At 52.6% G+C, this 17,451-nt stretch overlaps 1 long non-coding RNA gene across 1 annotated transcript; it reads right to left on the bottom strand.

Moving 5' to 3' along the window:
• Window positions 1-8,008: 8,008 nt before the first annotated feature.
• Window positions 8,009-12,850, bottom strand: LOC112676312 (uncharacterized). The gene is made up of 3 exons (XR_003146426.3): window positions 12,540-12,850; window positions 10,471-10,638; window positions 8,009-10,044 (listed from the first exon to the last, which is right to left on the bottom strand). It is a non-coding gene; the product is annotated as an uncharacterized LOC112676312 (long non-coding RNA).
• Window positions 12,851-17,451: the final 4,601 nt, after the last annotated feature.

The following is a 17,451-nucleotide window of genomic DNA, read 5'->3' as shown; positions in this document are numbered from 1 at the left end:
ATGGCTCATATTCAGGGGTAGCTGTTGTCCCTAGAAATAAACACTCAAGGGAGTAAAGCCATAAAAACACCTGAAAGTCCTCTTAGATGACCTGTGACAATATATAATATCACCAATGGATGGTTTGGGTGATTTTGAAAAATCCAAATCTTGTAGCTTTTATTTTCAAGATTTTATTTATTTATTCATGAGAGACACATACACAGAGAGAGAGAGAGAGGCAGAGACACAGGCAGAAGGAGAAGCAGGCTCCATGCAGGGAGCCTGATGTGGGACTCGATCCCGGGACTCCAGGACCACGCCCTGGGCCGAAGACAGGCTCTAAACCGCTGAGCCACCCAGGGATCCCACTCTTGTAGCTTTTAAATGCTATTGTATTTTGTTCTTGCCAGACAGTGGACATGTTGCACAAAACTGATGATTTCATGTCTTGATATGCACACATTCTGCTAATAATCTCTACCTCTGGCTTGCTGATGGATTAGAGAGGGCTATATAGTTCTATTTCTCCCTTTGCTTCTATGCCTCATTTTCAGTATAATTGGATGGCTAAGATAGGAGAGGAACAGTCAAAACACATGCAATGGGGTTCTCAGGCTATTTGTGCTTCTTAGGGTGTGACTTCCTTTTGCAGTCAAAGCAAGCTCTAGTTTGAAAGGACAGGGAGAGAGAAAGGGGCCTTCACCACCCCCTGCCTTTCCTTTGAAGGCAGAGTCACTTACTCCGCACTCACATGGAGTCTCCCAAACTCTCCTGCGTCCAGCAGCCACTTGCACTCCAGGCTGTGCGGTATCTCAGACGCTGCAGGTGGAGGGGTGGTAAGCAATGGCAGGTGTGTACGTTACATGGATCCTCCTGCTCACATGCACAGGATGTCGTCCCATCTGAGTTCTCTTACAAACACAAGTTCAAATTGTTACGAATTTCAAGACAGTGACAGCAAAGCATTAAACAACCCTGAAGAGGGAAAGGCACATGCTGACTGTGGGATTGGAAAAACAGGACCATGATTCATCCAGACACAGTCACATAAATGGTGTAGAATGTTGGATGAGTGACCTAATCTTCCCGAGATTTCTCCATCTGTAAAATGGAGAGAGTGGACCCTGCCTTGAGGCGTATGATTTTTTCCCCCTGGATGCAGTGCCTTGCTGGTAGTTGGGCTCAACATAGAACCATTAAATGGTCAAGTTAAGCCCGTTCTGTCCAGGAAGGTATGTGCTGGAGATCCACCGCATCATTGCTGTCCTGCTGGTGGGACGCTGGGGCCAGGGCAGGTGTCAGAACACCCTTCACCCATGGCTGGCTATCGCATCGGCCGCACATTTACACATATTTCAAACTTGGTCTGAATGTTTGAAGGAAGAAAGAAATTTGAAATCCTTTTATTAATCGTCATAAGAGATGTCAGTCAATGACTTAATTTCATGATCTCTGGGAAATTACATTCGACCTAACTCTCCATCTTGCAGTTGAGAATGTTGAGGCTTCCCACTAACACCAACAGACAGAGCTGGGATTGGTGTCCAGGCAGCCTAACTCCTAAGCCCCGCTGACCGTGCCATCTCCGGTTTCGTTGCAGAGTATCAGACAGGGAGGCCAGGTGGTGCGAGCAGCCTCGCCGGATAATTGTACTGCAGTGTGCACGTGCTGAGACGTGATTGCACAGAGGGAACTTCTCAAAGGCCACACAGTAGAAATACTTTCAGTGGAATTGTCAGGCACCTCCACCAATTGAATGCCAAGGAGAAACAAAAATAAAAGTACTTGAAAGTCCAAGTGATATCTGCCAGGAAATGTGGCCCATTCTGGCAATTTCCCCAACAGACTGCCTTGGAGGACACCTGTTTTATCAAGCGAGGCCCACATCTGCGTTTTGTGTCCTGGTTTAATCTGTTACAAGATGGATGTCCCATCATCTCTTGCCCTGGCTGTCCCCCCCTCCCCATGTCACATTGCCAGGCACCTCCTCTGAACCAGCTGCACATTGTCAGTTACTCATCCTTGGGGTAAAATGTGAGACACCAAGTGGACCAGAAACAAGAGACGAAGACACCAACACGTCCCACCCCCCAAAAAAACCCATTAGCTTTAACGAACTGACAATTGTGTTTTCCTTGGAAAAAATGCAAGTCCGCAATAAATTACCCAGTAATTTTTGAAATAGAAAACATGGTCATTACCCCAGAATATCAGGGTACAAACATTTGTAGGAAATTTGCAGTCTCATTAATTCTCCATATGGCATGTTTGGCCTCAAAACGGAGTGAAACGTGAAGTGAATTTCACTGTCTCACTCTCATTTTGATACTACGGACTAGACGTTCGATTTCATCTGTGATTGATTATGTAATGTGTGTATATTACGGGATATATATTTTGTCTGCCTTGAGGTGATTCGTTTTCTATGGGAAGATGTACTACAGTGGGCGCGTTGTGTTTGTTGTCACAACCATTGTTAGTCTCAATGCATTCATCAGTGCCCCTGCACACACTCACACACATATGTGAGGTTAGTATCTGTCTTGCCTCCATGTACAAAATCAAACTGTCACCAGTTTCCCGGTCATGACAATTCCTTACGGCACCTCTGCTCATGAGCTTGCTGGAGGGGACTGTCCCTACACTCCTCTGTTTTTGCCTCAGTGGTTTCTACTAGGATGACTTCCATCTATGAATGATGAGGACAATGATGATGTATAATGACAATGGTGATGATGATGAAGAGGAGGAGGATGACAGTGGTGTAAAATAATGAGGATGATATGGTGATGATGGTGGTGATGATGTACAATGAGGAAGATGACAGTGAGGATGATGATGAGGATGAAGATAATGACAATGATGGTGATGATGTACAATGAAGAGGAGGATAGTGAAGGTGATGTACAACAATAATGATGATGATGGCAATGATGTACAAGGAGGAGGTTGATGATGGGGATGAAGATGATGATGATGATGTACCATGACGATGAGGATGATAATGGTCATGTACAATAATGATGAGGATGATAATGATGATGACAACGATGATGAAGAGGCCAATGATGACTGGAGGTGGTGGCTGCCAAGGTGGGCTGGAACATTGACTCCCTTCCATCCAGCAGCATACACATCCTACTCTTGCCTTTGTGACCTGCCTCAACCCAAGGCATGGTAGCTAACTCCAAGGGAGGGAGGGCTAACTCTAAGAGGATTCATCAGGAGGCATGGTGGGCTTCTGTCCGCACCCCTGGGTACCCTACACCAGGGAAACCACAGCCCCAGACTGTTCTCTTCTTCAGGAATGAGGGACCTGTGGAGCTGAGTCAGGCACAGGACAACACTGGGGACCCATCAGCACATGTAACATGAGCAAGAACATCACATTGTCACGGGCCGCTGAGATCTGGTGTCACTGCTGCTGGAGTACACGCTGACTGATATGGCTGATATTCTCCACTGAGGCTCCAAATTCTGGGCAGGGACTCTGTATCCAATCCTCATGCAAGCTCATTGGCACAGACACTATTATTGTCTATGTTAAAAATAGAAAAACTGAGGCCCAAAGAGTCCACAAATTTGGCCCAGGATCACCAGCTAGCATGCGAGAGCACCAGGCGGGGTAGAGTGCATGGGAAGCGTCAGCCTTCATGCTGGAGCTAGTTATTCTCCATCAGTCTCAGGATGCAGGTGGGACACAGGTGCCTTCCGTGGTGCTGAAGAGGAAACAGGTTTAGAGAATGTTAGGTCATCAACTTTACCTGTAACTATAGGTCTGTCTTCCCACCTCCTCCTTGGCCCCCTGGTCTGTTGTCAGTAGAGCAGGAACAACCCAGTTAAAGCCTAAACAGGATCATGTCTGCCCTCCAACCCTCCATAGCTCCCATCTCTGAGTAAAAACCAAAGTTCTCACCATGACCCACAAGGACTTCCATGTTCTGGTCTCCTCCACAATCTGACCTTATTTGCTGACCCTCCCTTGCTGCTCCAGGCACACTCCCAGCCTCTACCCCACCCCACCCCACCATGTGACCCTCAAACACCAGAATGTCTCCTGCCCCAGGGCCTCTGCACTTGTTCCCTCTGCCTGCAGTAATCCACCTGCAGGCAACTGCGTGGCTCCCTTCCTCCTCTCCCAGAAACCATCATTTTCATTCCTTGTACCCCTAACCGCAGCTCACCCTGCCTCTCTTCCCTGGTCTACATTTCTCCTGGGTGCCCACTGTCCCCTTGCTCGCCATTCCACGTCCTGTTTATTTCTCAACCTCCCCCTTCTGGAGTCTCAGCCTCAGGAGGGCGGGTACTTGTCTCGGTCATCTTGTGTCCTCAGCATCTGTGGACAGTGCCTAGCACATAAAAGGGCTCAGTCACATTGGTTGAGTGGGTGGACGGAGGCAAGAGCCAACACATCCACTCCGCAGGCTCAGTGTTCCCTGTTCCAACTGGTGGGTGGCCAGCAATGTGTGCACAGAAGACACCCCCCAGCAGTCCCCGGCTCCATCCTCAGTGAGGGCTCGGGTGCTAAGACTGGTACCAAGAAGCAGAAGCAATGAGAACTGTTATCTACCAAACATCACTGTCAGTCATCGTGTCAGACTGGAGCAGTTTGCAAATGAAGCCAGTCATGCTGATGGCCACCTGCAAACTGGGTTTATCATACCCACTCAGAGATGGGGAAGCGGAAGTTCCCAGGAGCCAGGTCTTGGGTGCAAGGCCATGCAGTGCTGCAGCCAGCATGCAGAATGCCTCCAGCTATAACACTGGAGGTCAGGACCTGCGGAGGAGGGCAGGACCCGGCCAGCTGCCCTGTCCTTGTCATCACCATGATGAGTCCTATTCATGGAGGGACCTCCATGAGGCTTCTGAGCTGGGACTGGCAGAGGGGAGAGGTGTGGTCAGGCTTTGTGTGGCCTGCACTGATTTATATTCTTTAGAATGCAATGGCTATGGGACGCCTGGGTGGCTGGGTGGCTCAGTGGTTGAGCACCTGCCTTCAGCCCAGGGTGTGATCCTGGAGACCGGGGATCAAGTCCCACATTGGGCTCCCTGAATGGAGCCTGCTTCTCCTGAATGGAGCCTGTGTCTCTGCCTCTCTCTCTGTGTCTCTCATGAATAAATTTAAAAAATTTTTTTAAAGAATGCAATGGCTAACACTTGAAAAATCAAGTTTTGCATTAAAAAAAGTCAATTCCCTTGTTCTCTTGAAAACATTTGAGTAAGATCCCAACTCACCAGAATCAGATTTGGGTAGAGAAGGGGAGGCCAGACCAGCAGCTGGCATGAGCATTGGGTTTGTGTGGTGGGCATGTATGTGCTCTTTCTTCCTTCCAACAAATAAGTACTGAGCACCTACTATGTGGCAGTCATTGTTCTAAGCACCTGGGATGCGATGGTAAACAGAACGTAAATTTCTGAGGCAGGAGACAAGTAACAGACACACAAAATGTCTGGCCCAGGCCCGTGACAATGTGATGTTCTTGCTCACGTTACGCGTGCTGATGGGTCCCCAGTGTTGTCCTGTGCCTGACTCAGCTCCACGGGTCCCTCATTCCTGAAGAAGAGAACAGTCTGGGGCGGTGGTTTCCCTGGTGTAGGGTACCCAGGGGTGCGTCTGTGCAGAGCAGGTCAGGTGGGGTAAAGAGTCATGTAAGTGAAGCAGGGAGGGGCGGGGGGGGGGGCACAGCCGGGCCTGGTGGTGGAGACAGGAGTTGGAAAGGGGATGATCTGCAAAGCCCCGTCAGTGAGCTGACCTCTGAACGTGGACCAAATGGAAGTGACTGGCTGAGCCATGGGCTAGCTGGCGGATGGGAGTGTGCAGAGAGAGGAACAGCAGTTGCAGAGGCCCCCGGTCTGGAGCACATGTGATGTGTCGGAGGCACAGCACGATGACCAGGGGGCAGTGATGGGTGAAGAGGCCAGGAATGCTGACAGAGAGGCTCCCGATCACGCAGGATCTGGGACCCCTGGTGGCTCCAACTGAGTGGGAAGTGGCAACACTGTGCTTCTGCCCACCCACCACAGATTTCCCCTCCTCACCTTGGGGGTCCCTTCTGCTCTAGCCCCTTGGGCCCTCAAGGTTAGTCATATGGCCCCACCTGAAGTGAGGGGCGGTCAGCTGCAGTCCTAGCCTGCTTGTGGTAGACCAGCAACCTGGAAATATTTCTGCTAAGTGCCACTAAACAGCTGCTGTAGCCAGTATTGTGTTACGGATGTGAGCACAGACACCATTACTAATAAAAATGCACACTCAAAACGGGAAGAACCGGTGCAATATTCCAGGCTGAGCATTTTACACTCAGGCAATAATCTCCAGCCTTCCAGCTGGGATTGGTGTTGAACTTTGGGGAATTCTGAAATGACTTTTATCCTATAAACTGACTTGGCAGCGGTGAAGTATTGATCCCACATGGGGATCAAGAACACATCCCAAGTGATGGGTGTGACATTCCCATCTTGCCTGCTGCCCTGCGGTTCTGTGTGCCGTTTCTCCAATGCTGAGCAAGCTTTGGTGCACAAACACGCGGTCGCACTGCTTTCCTGGTAACCGAATGCTCAGATTCTGAAGTCACACCAACTGCCATTTCTGCCACAGAGAAATGACAACCGTGGATTCTTTACACATGCAAATACATTCTGAGTGATGTGTTATATTTATAATTATAGGATGCTACAAGATAATGAAATTAATTTCATTTTAAATATCGTGCCCTACTAAAATGACAGTTCAACTTTTGGGTGGATCAGGAACCAGCACATTGTTTCCTTCTGTTGGGTAAATACTCATCAGACTGCAAAGACACCCTGTAATTACCTAGTGCTTGGAGTGGGGGGAAAACTAGGTCTCCTCTGCCACCTGTAGCTCTGTCTGGCTCCTGGTATCCTTGAGGCCCACTGGGAAGAAGCCTTCCACCACAGCAGGTGTCCCTCTGTCGCAAGGCAGGTTGCTGGAGCAGCTGACAGCACCTCTGCTTAGCTCAGGGTTAAAGGTTAATTCTAGACCTGGAAAATTGGATTAGCCAGATCTAATCACCAACAAATAACACGATGAGGTTCAGGCTGATTAGCTCTGCAGAGCCGTTATTTGGTTTAACTGAAAGTGCAGATTTTTCCGAGCAGAGTGTGTTCACAGAGCTGAGTGTGGGTACCCCCCTGTGTGTGCAAGTGTGCCCCTGATGTTCTGTGGGCCTCCTGCAGGGTCCCGTTTAATTCTCACCCACCTGTCGGAGCTGGCACGCTCATCCCCATTTTAGGGGTGGAGAGGACTGAGGTTCAGAGAGGATTCTCTGTCCAAGGTGGCAGAGTGAAGGGAAGAGCCGAGATTTAAATTCAGGGATCCTTGCCTCTAAGCTATCGGGAGCGCTGGTTTTGCAAAGACCTCGGGCCCATTGCCACCCTCCTTCCATCCCTCCTCCGCGTCCCCCCCCCCCCCCCCCGCCATTGGCGTCCCAAGTGAGAGGAGGCTTCCAGGTTTTGTAAGACGTGGGGCTTCTGTCCTGGGTGCACAGCCCCGCCCAGCAGCCCCAGCCTTGCGGGGCCAGCTCCCCGAGTCCAGGATGGCTCCCGCCGGCCTTCAGGCCGCCCCCTGCGGGCCCCGCGGAGGCTGCAGCGCCCCAGGCTGCGGGGTAGGCGCGGGGCCCTGCGCGCGGGCGCGCCCTCTAGCGCCGGCGGGCGGGAATGCACAGCGCGGCACCGGGTCCTGCAGGTGCGGCACCTGGGGGCGCACCTGGGGCTGCAGCACCCGGAGGAGCCACCCCCACCCTCACAGCGCACCTACCCCTGGGGGTGCGCCCCTTTCTTCGCTCTCTTTATCCTTTCCTGTTCTGCCCCTCCCGCCACTAATAATCTATTTACATCAATAGACCTTCTTCTCCCCAAATGCACAAGTGTGCAGAATTCAGCTCGAAATATCAAATTCAGCGGATCACAGGCCCTCTTTGCAGTTTGTCCACAAGAGGCCTGGCCACACTGGGGCTTTGCTGATTTAGAGAGAGGACCAGGCCACTTCAATGTTTTCCCCCAGATTTCTTAATATAGATAAAGTCAACATGGGAATTTCCAAATACGTGGTGCATTTTCAATACTCACACTTGAATAAGCAAATGCTCTTAAATTGTAAAGGATATTACACATAATTCACAAAATGCAGGATTGAGGAACGTCATTCCCAGAGCCATACAGGAGAAGCAGATGGGAGTCTCCAGCGGTGTGATGATGGTCTGTTTTGCTCAGTCCTGTCAGTGAGGCCCTGTCCTTGGATGTGTAGCTTTCTGGAGACATAAGTTAAGAGGCCCAAGCTGGTTCTTTTTTTTTCCAAGCTAGTTCTGATTGAGAACACAGGGCCTGAGCCCAAACCATGTTTGTCCTCCTTCCCCCACAGAGAACCCCAAATGGAAGCATCTGGCTTCTGTGTCCTGTGTCCAGTGCCTCCCCGCCCGTGTGTGTGTGTGTGTGTGTGTGTGTATGTGTGTGTTGAGAGGGGGGTGAGCATTGAGCACTCAAGTGTCCCTGGGATGCCTTACAGGGTTTCTGATCACAGTGGTGGCTGCTATAGTGAGCAACTGCAATGTGCGGCTGCACCTGCTCTCCTGGCAGCTCCTGATGGGGGAGTGATGATTGACTCCCTCTCTTGGGGGAGGGAGAGGAGCCCAGAGAGGCAGGGACAAGCACGGGAGGCATGAGGACTGGTGCCCGGGGTGCCAGGAGTCACCACTGGGCTTTCCCGATTCTGCATGAGGAGTATAGAAGGAACTGGGGAGTCAGGATGAGGAATGACCCGGGCACATGGCAGGGGAACAGCCGCAGGCCAGCCAGAGCGCAGATGTCCCACCTCACCCCAAATGTTTGTGAGATTCCAAGATTCTTTTGATGGCAGGACACCAGGCAATGACACTTGGATAGGTCAAAGGCAGAACTCCTGCTTCTTACAGTGCCGGGCAGGGCCGCCCAGGGACCTAGCACAGGTAACCTGAAGCTGGCACTGAAGGGGCAGCTCATGCACAGCCAACGGGGGAGAGGAGGAGCTAGGTTTTGTGGGCTCCCTGTGCACCGGCAATGTGAATAATTTTGCAGGCTCTGGGGCATAGGGCCTGTCTCAAGTGACTTGGTACATGGCCCCAGGGACTTAGGGGGGTGCACTGTGGCTTGGAGAGCCCCATACAGGAAGGGGTTGGGGGTGAAACTTAATCAGCGACTCAAGCAGGGAAGCCCCCCACCCCCCACCCCCCATAACCAAGGCCTTAGTCTAGGTCAGGACGTCACTAACAAAACAAGCAAACAGACTATATCACATTATCCATTACTTGAGAGAACCTGCCACACGGTCCAGAGCAGCTTCCTGGGACGTCTGTGTGCTCTGGGACCGGATAAGCCTGGAAACGGATCACCTCCTGGATGCCCCAGTGGAGGAGGTGAGGTATGAAGTTGGGGGGTCTGCTAGGAAGAGGCTCAGGGAGCCGGCTAGCTCTCCCGCCGCAGTACCGACAGCTGGGCACTCTCCCCGTGACGTTAGTGCCCTCACGTAATTACTACGCGGAACAGCTGTTGTTGAGCACAGCACTGTGGGCATAGCCATGCCTGATTGGGTTCTATTCATTCCATTCATCAATCACGGATTCAAGTGGTTGGTGCTCAGAGGCAAGCTGCAGGACTTGGGGACAGTGACACAGCCATCACCGTTTCCATGTAGGGAAGTTGCTGGAACGCTGTCCATCTCCCTGTCGGTGGCTCCGATTTCCTTTTTACTGAGTTCGGATCTGCTCTGTGCTCTGGGGCTCTTCCCCAACCTGCTCCCCGCCAGACCCCTTCATCTCTCCCGGGCTTCCCCACTTCCCGAAGGACCCAGAGACACAGAGGGGTTGTCACCACCCTGGTGCTGAGGCTCAGAGTCAGGCACACACCAGGAGGCACCAGGCCTGGCCTCGCAGCTCTGGATCAGGCGTCTGTGTACGGCTGCAGCCGAGGGTCACCTGGAGCCACCAGGCCGGGGGCTGGAGGGAGAGTCATCTACCGCTTGGGTGCACTCTGCAAGCTCCCAGGCCCAGGGCTACTGTTGTGTCGGTGCTTGCGGGTGGGGAGAGAGAGAGAGAGAGAGAGTGAGAGAGAGAGAGAGGGGCCTCGGTCGCTGAGGCCTCTTGGACCCTCCCACATCTCGGGTCTCTTGGAGGGTGGCTTTGTCACCCTCCCGCCTATTGCCTGAAGGACGAGCCGCACCCTCCTGCTTACTCAGAGCAGTGCAGGCAGGTCCCAGGAAGACCTAGCGGCGCTATGGGGCCGAAGGGCCCCTGTGCCTCTGTCCCCCGTGACCACTCACACCGCGCTGCAGACAGGCAGTTGGAACCTGGTGCCTGGGGACCCCTGGGAGCCCTTTGCAGGGGAGACCCCGGGAAGCCCATGGCCTTGATGGGGACGGCGCCCCATTAGTGAGCATATTTCCCCACCACTGCAGCAGGTACGTGGCCAGTCCGCCCTGGGAGGAGAAAGTCTCACCTGGCATTTGGACTTGGGAACATTTCTTCCTCCAGTTGCTTGAGGAAAATACAGTCTTTCTCACATAATTCCAATTCTACCCGCGTGTTTTCCGCTCATGGGAGTGAATGCTGTGCAAATTGTTCACCCCACTGCACCATTCAGGAACATTCCTCCATAATGAGGCATCTAATGAGGAACACAATAGAGATTCCAGTTTTTCTCTAGCTACAGTGTCTGTCAATAAATAACCAGAATAATAATAATGAGCATTTTATTCAGCAGGTCTCGGGGTCAACTCCGACCACGTGGACGTGCTCTGCATCGCGCTCGGGCTTCCCTAATGATGCCTCGCAATTGTGCAGCGCGGAGGAGGCGGGGGTCCCGGGTCGGGTTCCGCTGTCGGCTTGCGGGGCGGCTCGGGCAGCTCGCAGGCCTCCCTGAGCTTGGCTTCCTCACCTGGGAAAGGTGAGCCTTAGTCGGAGTCAGGGGCTGTGAACCCTATTCAGGAGGTGAGAAACTGGTTTTGAATCATCCATTTCCCCTTTCTTAGGGGCATGTCAAGCCTCAGCACGCTGTGATTTCAAATGCTGAACAAGACGGGGTGATGGCGTGGGGAGCAGGGTGGGGGCTCGTGTCTGGGATGGTCAGGGACCACCTCGCTGGGGCGAGCCCGGGGTCAGCCGCATGAAGGGCTCAGGCTCTGGGGTGGGAACAGGTGCAGTGCGTTTGAGGGACAGAGGGGAACCCCAGCAGGAGACGAGAGAAGGATGGCAGGGTCGGGCTCTGTGTCTGAGAGGACGGTTTCACTACGTGGCTGAGAGAGTGTTCACGGTCTAACTTGACCATAAGATATTCTATTACATAATAGAAAGCAGGAAAGTCACAGGATCTGCTGGGGTTTCCACACAGGGTCGGGGGGAAAAGGCTCAATTCAGGGACCTCCTAGTGCCAGGGTCATGAGCACAGGAGGAGGAGCCAGCAGAGGTGAGGGATGCCGTGTCTCCGTGACACTGTGCACAGTGCTTCGCCTGCCTTATCCCATTTGGTTTTGCAAGACCCTTGGGGCAGGCAGGACAGGTGTCATCACCTGTGTTTTACAGCTGGGGGGATCGTGCAGGTGTAGCCGCTGCGACAGCATTGTAAGTAGGTGGGATGTCTGGGGTGGCCCCATCCCCTGCCCCCAGGGGCCCGCTGCCCCTCCAGGACTCACAGTGATGGCCCATCATGGCCCCGGGTACAGGAGAGCCACCGAGGGCGGAGGGTGCGGGTGCCACCCCTGTGCCACCCGTGAGGTGCTTTGGCTGGAGGAAGGCTGGGCTGCCTGCAAGGGTGCGAACCAGGGAAAACCTCAAGCTCCCGAGAGTGGAGACCCTGCCGCAGCCCAAGCCTGTGCAGGGCCCGGTTCCGCCCCCGCAGGGAGGAGGAGGAAGGCGCCCCGGGGTGGGAGGAGGGAGGAGCCCAGGGCCCCACCACGCTCCGGCTGGGATGCACGCTCATCCCTCAGCACCCTTGGGTGCGCCTGGTTAGCGCGACCTCCCGAGCCGGGGAAGGAGGCCCAGAGCTGGCTCTCCTCCGGGGAGGGCTCGGGACTCTGGGAACCCGTCCTGAATTGATCAGCATCTCATTTGAAAAAGGCCGCAGCCCGTTTATTTTATAGCTGCGCTTCCCCAGGAGCAAGGAGGCTCCCTGCTGCGGAAGGCCCGGCGGGTCCTCACTCGCAGGAGGAGGCGAGTCGCCTTCAGCTCTCCGTGCCCGGAGGAGACCATCTCGCTGCGGCTCATCCGGCCACACCGCGGGCATCGCCGGCGGGGCCTGCTCCGGCCTTACAGCCCCACAGCCGGCCCGAGCGCCCGCCCCTTTAATGCAATCTCTGCTTACACTGGGCAGAGGGACCAAGGCGGATGGCACTGGGAGGGGGCGTCAGCCCACCGGGCTGCGGGGGGGCTGGGGGGCTCAGCTCCGGAGGGGGCTCTAGCTGGGAAGCCACCTGGGCTTGTCCGGGAAGGATGGGTGTTTCTGAACTGGAAAGCAATTATTTGTATTCACAGTTGGCTAATGGGGCTTGGGCTTTTTGTGGGGTCACTTACCACACTGATGAAAGGAAGTCTCCTTGAATATCTTCCTTATGAATTTCTGGCTGATGGCGGTAGAGGACTGTTGCACCTCCGACAGGGGATGGAAAGAAGTTGGCCAGATTCCCAGGCGCCTATGAGCAAATTCCCCACACCGTGCTTTGTCTGCATCTGGGAGTCTTTTTTATTGCAATGATCCATGCCATAAATCTGGGTCAGAGCTCTGAACTGTGAGTAAAAGCATCAGAAGTGTCCATCCACTTCCGTGAGTGGGTTAGGAGGACACACACATGCACCTGCTAGACTCACAGAGGCAGGCAAAGCGTTTGGAAATTGCACTGGAAACAACAAGGCAATCGGGTGCCAGTTACTTTCATACGTCAGTGACGTAAGCAGCGCTATACATTTTGTATTGTTGGGACTTTGGAGAAGGATACACCCAATCCCAGAAAATATTCTCCATGTATTTATCATGGGTCTTGGATTTTCACATAGGATCTCAGTTTCTTTGCATTCTGAGTCTACCTTGCATTAGTGCCAAGTAAAAGAATGTTCACCTAGAGGAGTTGAAACAAGAGAGGTTATTATTTCAAACACCAAGAAGTCTAAGGCTGGGCAGTTTTAGGATTGGCTTCAGAGTCCTTCCATGGTTCCAAGGACCCGGACTCTTTCTGTCCTACAGTCTCTTCAGTTTATCTATGGTTCTTAGTCTTGTCCCCTCCTGATCACAAGATGGCTGTCGGAGCTACTACCATCACATCTTCATCCATTCACACCCAGAGGCAGGAAGAAGGCAAGTTTTGTGTGTTTGTGTTTGGGAAGGAGGGGCTCGGACAGAGGTGAACCATCCTATGTGTTTCTTTTTTTAAGAAGGAAACTTTATAGGGACCCCATCTTGGATCACAGGTATTCTGCAAAGAGCCTGAGAAAGTGAATTGTTATTCAGCCTCTATTACGGGATGGGGCTGTCAGCAATGAGGGAGGGGAAGGGGGCAGTACAGTGCGGCTCCTACGACCCTGTGAGGTGGCCTCTGTTATCACTCCCACGGTGTAGAGGAGACAGGAGCAGGAAGCCGAGTCACCTCCCCAGGTCCCCTGCCAGGCAGGAGGGCCTGGTGCTGGTTCCCTGTGGTTCTCCATGAGTGGACTCCCTCCCAATTCATAAGTAGGCCGATGACATCCGGACACCAGGGGAAATGGAGAGAAAGTTTATCCCTCACCTGAGAGATTCCTGAGGACAGCAGTCTGGGCACAACCAGGCCTGAGCAAGGCGGGGGGGGGGGGCGGGGGGGGACTTCCTCATGGCTCCGTGTAGGTCCAGAGAAGAACCACATGGGGTCTGCAAGGTCTGAATTTCCTGTGGCACGAGAGCAGGCCGGGCCAGGTGGCTTTCTCAGACCGGCTGGAGGGGAGCCTGACCCCCAGCCTCCATGTGCTGGCTGAGAATCCAAACCCGGGCTTGGGCTTCTGGCCCCCGACTTGTGGGTGGCACAGCCCGACGCTGGGCTGGGGGGCTCGTGGTCCCCTAGGACAGAGCAGGGGCATCCATGGGGCTGGGGAGCGGGTGCTGGCATGTGACAAGCCCTACGCTCTCACCCCTGGGCAGGGGCTCAATGTGCTGAAGAGCAGTGGGCCCGAGGCAGCGGGGTGAGCCCAGAGCCCGGACGCACCAGGGCCCAGCGAGGGTGGCCCCCGGCTGGCTTTGCCTCTCTGAGGATGCGACCCAGGGTGGCTCGTCCGTCAGCGGAGAATCCCACAAAGCCACCAGTTCCGATGCTCTTAACTTGAAAGTCATGATAACTAGAACTTGGTGAGTAGAAAGTTCTTTATGAAAATATTTAGTGAAGGGCGCCTGGGTGGCTCAGTGATTGAGCATCTGCCTTTAGCTCAGGGCGTGATCCTGGGGTCCTGGGATCAAGTCCTGCATCGGGCTCCCCGCAGGGATTCTCTCTCTATGTCTCTCATGAATAAATAAATAGAATTTTTTTTTTGATTTATTTTTTTTTTATTTTTTTTATTTATTTATGATAGTCACAGAGAGAGAGAGAGAGAGAGAGAGAGAGGCAGAGACACAGGCAGAGGGAGAAGCAGGCTCCATGCACTGGGAGCCCGATGTGGGATTCGATCCCGGGTCTCCAGGATCGCGCCCTGGGCCAAAGGCAGGCGCCAAACCGCTGCGCCACCCAGGGATCCCTAAATAAATAGAATTAAAGAAAAAAAAGAAACCAATATGATTGAATAGGTTGTTTGTAAAGGATGAACATCTCTTTTCATTTAAGAAAAAAGTGATAAATTAGAGCCTAGGAAAAGCCTGAACACCCGATTAAGCCTTTAATTTTCAATCTTCTGGCATTTTCGGCATGAGTGTTCCCTGATACAAACAACCCGGACACAGAAGAAGAGGTAGAGGGCTACCAAGGACCATAAATCCCATCAGGGCAGCTTCTGCATGTTTAGCTGAATGATGGAGCTAGAAAAACATGTGTGATTTTGTTCAGCAGGCTTTGTAAGGAAGAAGACAGCCCAGAACGTGTGCACGTTTCCCTTCTCCATACCAGGGTCATTTCACCGTGTGTCAGCAATTTTATCTCGATTTTTTAGAAATTCCAATGTCCTCACTTTAACAAAGTGTTCATAGACTTTCTCCCATCACAAAGGAAACTCTGAGTTTATTGTAAACTGTTTTCATCTTGCAGGGTTTTATGTTCTGTTTCCTGGCAGCCATATGAGGTGCAGGGGATTGTTCAGGCTGCACCCAAGTCCCCGTACAAGCTGTACTGCTCGGACTCCTGAGGGGAGCCCGCTTCTCCCTCTGCCTGTGTCTCTGCCTCTCTCTGTGTGTCTCATGAATAAATAAATAAAACCTTGAAAATATTTTTTAAAAATAGGACGCCTGGGTGGCTCAGTGGTTGAGTGTCTGCCTTTGGCTCAGGGCATGATCCCAGGGTCCCGAGATCGAGTCCCACATCTGACTCCCTCGTGGAGCCTGCTTCTCCCTCTGCCTATGTCTCTGTTTCTCTCTCTCTCCCTTTCTCTCTCTCTCTCTGTCTCTCATGAATAAATAAATAAAATCTTAAAAAAATTATTTAGGACATGTACAGACCAAGAAACAAGTGAAAGCAAAATAAATTTGAAAAGACTTTACCTTTCCTTTTTTCTTTATTAATCTGTTGAATATTTAATAACCACCCAGTAAGTGCTGGCACCTGCAAGCAGAGGGTGTAACTCCACAGGACACGGCCACTGGCTGGTTCTTCTTTCCAGGATTGTTGATGTTGCTGTGGCCACGTTGTGCCTCGGGTCTCACTGCCAAGAGTATCTCTCCTCTCACTGGGGCATAAAGTGCTCAGGTCTTGTGGTGGCTGTTTTGTACAATTCAAATGCAAAATGCTGTCTGACTTTGAGCTGGAGGGGGAGCCTCAGAAGGGTGGAATGATGGAAAGTAAGAAGATGGATGAGTCTTTCTTCCTTATTCTTGCTAGTTCAATTTGTAACCATCTGCCTGTTTCCTAGACATTAGTCTTCAGTGGCATCAATTCCTTCTTTATGTCGGGATGCTGATGCCTCACAAAATGGCAAGGGGCTTGGGTGATTGGCACCAGGATTGGCACAGTCTTTGAGATTCCAGGCTCCTCCCCTTCTCCCTCTGGTTCCTGGAGAAAACGCAAGGATCGTTATTTTTCCCAGTGAAGCATCTGGTATTTCTCTGTCCGGAGGCAGCAGAACACTCATTCAGCACAAGCTGGTGTGTCTTGAGTTCGAGGAAGGAAGTGGCTGTGGGGTTACCCCGGGAGAACACGTTGACCGCACCTGAGTGATGCTGAGGCCGGACGTGAGGTCTTCCCATGTGCCCTGGGCCTCTCCCCACCCTGGGATTGGGGCCCAGGTCTGACTTGGCTGTGACACCGTCGGAATCACCAAAACCATCTCTGCACCAAATCCAACCATTTCTGATTGACTCTAGAGACATTCAGTGTGGGGTCAGAAACCAGGGCTCAGGGGTCTGGGAACGTGCCCTCATGGTATAGGATGCATATGCAAGTTGGCCCTGCAGAACAGGAGGTGCTGGGGACAGGGGAAGAAAGCAGCCGGGGTTTCAAATCTGAGGGCTCTGTTGTCACTTCTCTGTCTAGGGCAATGACAAAGGGATGACCCTTCATGGTTCTGGCCATTTGCTGGTTTGCTCACAGCTCCCTTGCCTGCCCTTGCCCTACACTGATTCCTGCCGCTGGGCTGCTCCCGACAGCCTGGGTACCCCACCCCGGTGCCCAGTGTTCCCGGGGAAATCTGACCAACGGGAAGCATAGTGTGTAAGGTGGGGGCCCGGGGCCATACTTCCCCTCTGCTTTGGGCTGTGCTCCGGCATTCCCTGCAAGTTCTCCCCGGTTCTGCTCTCACCAGGTAGATCTTCCGCGTGGCCCCGAGTGCTGCTGGGGAGTCCCCATCTGGGGCCAGAGCTCTTGGGGATTCTCTTCTCTGAGAGTCCAGTTCCTCCCTCTGTCTCTTGGGCTCAGGGTGATGATGGCTTCTGACGGTTATTCATCTGCCGGCAGCTTCTCCCAGTCCACTGAGGGTGCCACCTCCAAGCCATGGACCCGGACCCCTCCTTGGGATTTGCCAAGATCTCCCAAGTTACTATGAAAACATCTTTTTACTTTAAAAATCTCAACTTCAGGGCACCTGGGTGGCTCAGTGATTGAGCATCTGCCTTTGGCTCAGGTCATGATCCCAGGATCCCGGGATCGAGTCCCACATCCGGTTCCCTGAGGGAGCCTGCTTCTCCTCTGTATCTCTGCCTCTCTCTGTGGCTCTTGTGAATAAAGAAATAAAATCTTTAAAAAAAACCACCTCAATTTTTCCTTAAATAAATATATTCTAGCAGGAAACTTAAATCACCTCCATCCATGGAAAACCAGAATTATTAGCC

The sequence above is a fragment of the Canis lupus genome, chromosome 26 (genome assembly GCF_003254725.2).
Source record: "Canis lupus dingo isolate Sandy chromosome 26, ASM325472v2, whole genome shotgun sequence".
Classification (NCBI taxonomy): Eukaryota; Metazoa; Chordata; class Mammalia; order Carnivora; family Canidae; genus Canis; species Canis lupus.
The sequence above is the reverse complement of the archived record's forward strand: the minus strand, read 5'-3'. Positions and strand labels throughout refer to the sequence as shown.